Source organism: Microtus oregoni, unplaced genomic scaffold, assembly GCF_018167655.1.
Source record: "Microtus oregoni isolate MIOR12 unplaced genomic scaffold, Mior012 000017F_ref0000208, whole genome shotgun sequence".
Taxonomy (NCBI): Eukaryota; Metazoa; Chordata; class Mammalia; order Rodentia; family Cricetidae; genus Microtus; species Microtus oregoni.
In genome coordinates, this window is record NW_024543076.1 from 13,089,071 (window position 1) to 13,092,425 (window position 3,355).

Below are 3,355 nucleotides of genomic sequence, written 5' to 3' on the forward strand. Positions count from 1 at the left end.
TCAATAGTCCTACCTAGCTCTGACACCTATGAACCACAACAGCGACCAGCATGGCATAATAACTATACCTAACAGCTCAGTAGTGGCACACACACCTTGGTGTAACCAACATCTCTCTAATTGGACTTCATGGTCTCTCAATAAGAGGAAATCATGCCAAGTACTGGAAACCTAATGAACTATCCATACCTAGTGAAGTCACGGACCTCAAAGGGGATCCCACAACCTACAACCACCACTTTACTAAACCAGAATAATCTTTAACCTCATCCTAAGTATTTGTCCTTATACCCATAGATAAGTGTAGTTCTCACCCCTTCATCATGGAAACTTCTTATAGTAACAGAAACCGACACCTGATCAAGATGCAGAGCTGTGGAGTCATGTCAACTGATCTATCTACAACACCTGGGCCTAAGGTTTGGGGATCATTGTGCAGAAAGATTAGAAGAGCCCAAGGAACAGAGAGTTTGCTGTGAGTGTAAGTCCCCTAGACATGTCAGAAGATACAATCAAAAAACACGGCTGAGCATGACCAGAATAAGGATGAAACCAAGACATGCCAACGGGGAAGAGAGAAAACTCACAAGGCCTAGATAAAGATCTATAGAAACTAAGGAATGCTGAGAGCAGGAGAAATAGTCTTCCCCGGGGAAGAGGATACCAATTGGTTATCAAATACTAAATGGTCAGCCCTGAAATCATATGCATACAAGTAACATCATACAGACTAAGCTGTATTTATATATACTTAAGACTACACACACACACACACACACACACACACACACACACGCACGCACACACACACACACACACACACACACACACGCACCTGTGACAACAATGAATAGGCCATGAATTTGAAAGAGAGCACGGGGGTCAGTACATGGGCTGGGGTTGGAGGGAGGAAAAGAAATGGGGAAATGATGTAATTCTATTATAATCTTGAAAAATTGGAGCACTGGTCTTTTTCATCTTTTAGCTTCTGTTATTCTCAACAGTGAAAAATGCACCTGCTACTTAAAATCATAATTCATTTGGCAGCAGTTTCTGGTCAGAATCAAATTTCCTTTTCCTTCAAAATAACAGCTACCTCCACTGTTCTTTTCTTCTCTGTGTTGGTAGTGAGATACCATGGCATCTCCTAGCCCTGAGGATGTTTGCATCATCTGGCTCCAAAGCTTCTAGAGAACTCAGACAGAGAAACATAAAAGGCTGTGAATTTGGAGCCCAGAAAAGACTTTGCATGTGTGGTTTCTATTTTTAGCATGTCTATATGTGGGGCTAATGTGGGGTTCACAGTATACAGTGTGTTACTGTGAATGAAGGCATAACTGATACCTAAAATAATTTTGTCGTTTGATAAGAGTGCTTCAGCCAAAAGCTAAAATACAAAAATATTAAAATCATACTGAAAAGTAAGTTGTTTTTTAAAAAATGGGAAGGAAATGAAAGCCACGGCTTTAAATAAATCTTTGGGCTTGTTTTTCTTTTTAATTTTTATATTACTTGTATGAGTGCTTTCCCTGTACATATATATGAGTACCATGTGGGTGCCTGGGGCCTGTGGGGGTCAGAACGAGGTTCTGGAGAATGAGAACTGGAATTCCAGTTGATTGTTCGCCACCATATGGCTGCCAGGAACTGAACCCAGGTCCTGCGTGAGAGCACCCAGCTGTCTTCATCGCTGAGCCATCTCTCCTGACGTTAGGTAGATCTCTCAGTAGCCTGCCTTTATTTGACTCTCTAAAAGTGAATGCCTCTCTATTACAGAAAATAAGACCATGTGGGGGAGCGCATAGAGAGGAAAGAAATTGTTTAGTTTTAACTGTATATTTTTATTTAGGAAAAATCTGTTTGCGAGTGTGGGACCCTCCTCTTTCTCATTGTCTTCCAAAGCCCTGAGATCTAGAAGCAGATCTCATATCCTAAGCTGCAGTCAGGGCTCTGTCCTACAGGTCTGTAGACCTCCACTGTGAATATGGAGACTCACAGAAGGTGAGGGCAGGACCAACCTGTTTTAAACGTTATAATAATTACCATGGCCCTCTCCCATACTACGAGCAAGTGAAGGACCCAGAAATGCTAAAGGCGCCATAAATCCAAACATGCCTGTCAGATACACTTTGAAAAAGAAACGTGTGAAATTTGACCACTACCTGAAGAAGCACACTTGAATCCAACCTCTCACACCCTCTGGTCATCCTGCCCTTCTGTGTGGCATAGCTAACTGGTACCAGAAACTCCCAAGAAAAATGTCTACTTGCCAGGAAGTCCTTTACAAATGGACCCCTGGTAAGGTTATATCAAGAACGCTGGTAGAGGCATAGGCTCACAGCGGTGGCAACACTAAGCTCCAGGTCACAAAGGATTGAGAAAGAGAGATTTTAGCTACACGACAAATAATTTTATCAAAATTGCAGCAAACATCAAGAAGATCATATTATTCACTTCGAGCTGGGTTTTTTGGTCACATGTATAAAACCGCTGTGTCCCGAATTTTATCCTCACCCCCATCTCTGTGCTCTCTGAAGACGGCTTTATTGTCTCTCATTGTGCTGCTGGCCTAACACCGTGCCTCCCTGAGCTCTGCTCCCATTCTGATCTTAGTGTTTGAAGAACATAAAGGAAACTGTGTTTTGGCCTGGCAGACGCTGAGCATGAGTTTGCAATCCCATACATTTGTTTCCGGTTATGATCCCACCCCTTACGAAGTACATTACATAGGAAGTCACCTGGTCTCCTTCACTCCCTCATGGACGCCACTCTATGTAAAGGATAGCTCTCACAGTATGGTGAGCACTACCAAAGTCCCAGGAGTAGGGACCTAATTAGAAACAGGATTAGTATGGTCCTCTCGTTTTTAACTGGAGCCTTTAGAAGTATGAAAATTCCAGAAGTTCCTTTCATGTGCAGAGCCCTGTGTAGATGCTAAGAGGAGCCCAGACCCGCTGGAAGCAGAAGCCGCTGCGTGATCAGAGCGGAACCCTGAGCAGCACAGAATCAAAACCCCGTAGCAGAAAAAGCACTCCTGGAGGTGATGCTAAAACTAATCCCAAATCTCTGAATTCCCCAGTAGGTCTGAGAGCATGGCTGTTTCCCTGAGCTCTGAAAGCCGTTTTAATCCCCTTCTGAAAACTATTTAAATTTGCCTCAGTCCATTGCCCAGGCTCCTCTCCCAGGCACATGAGCACTCAAGGACATCTCCTAGCTCTGAAGAATTCAGGCTCTGGAACGCACCTGCGCAGCCTTTGCCACTAGGCATGTCTCATTACAATTGGAATCCAGGTCACTAAATTGACATATTACTGTTACCAACAGGAATTTCCTACCGAAGTAACCTGGTGATTAC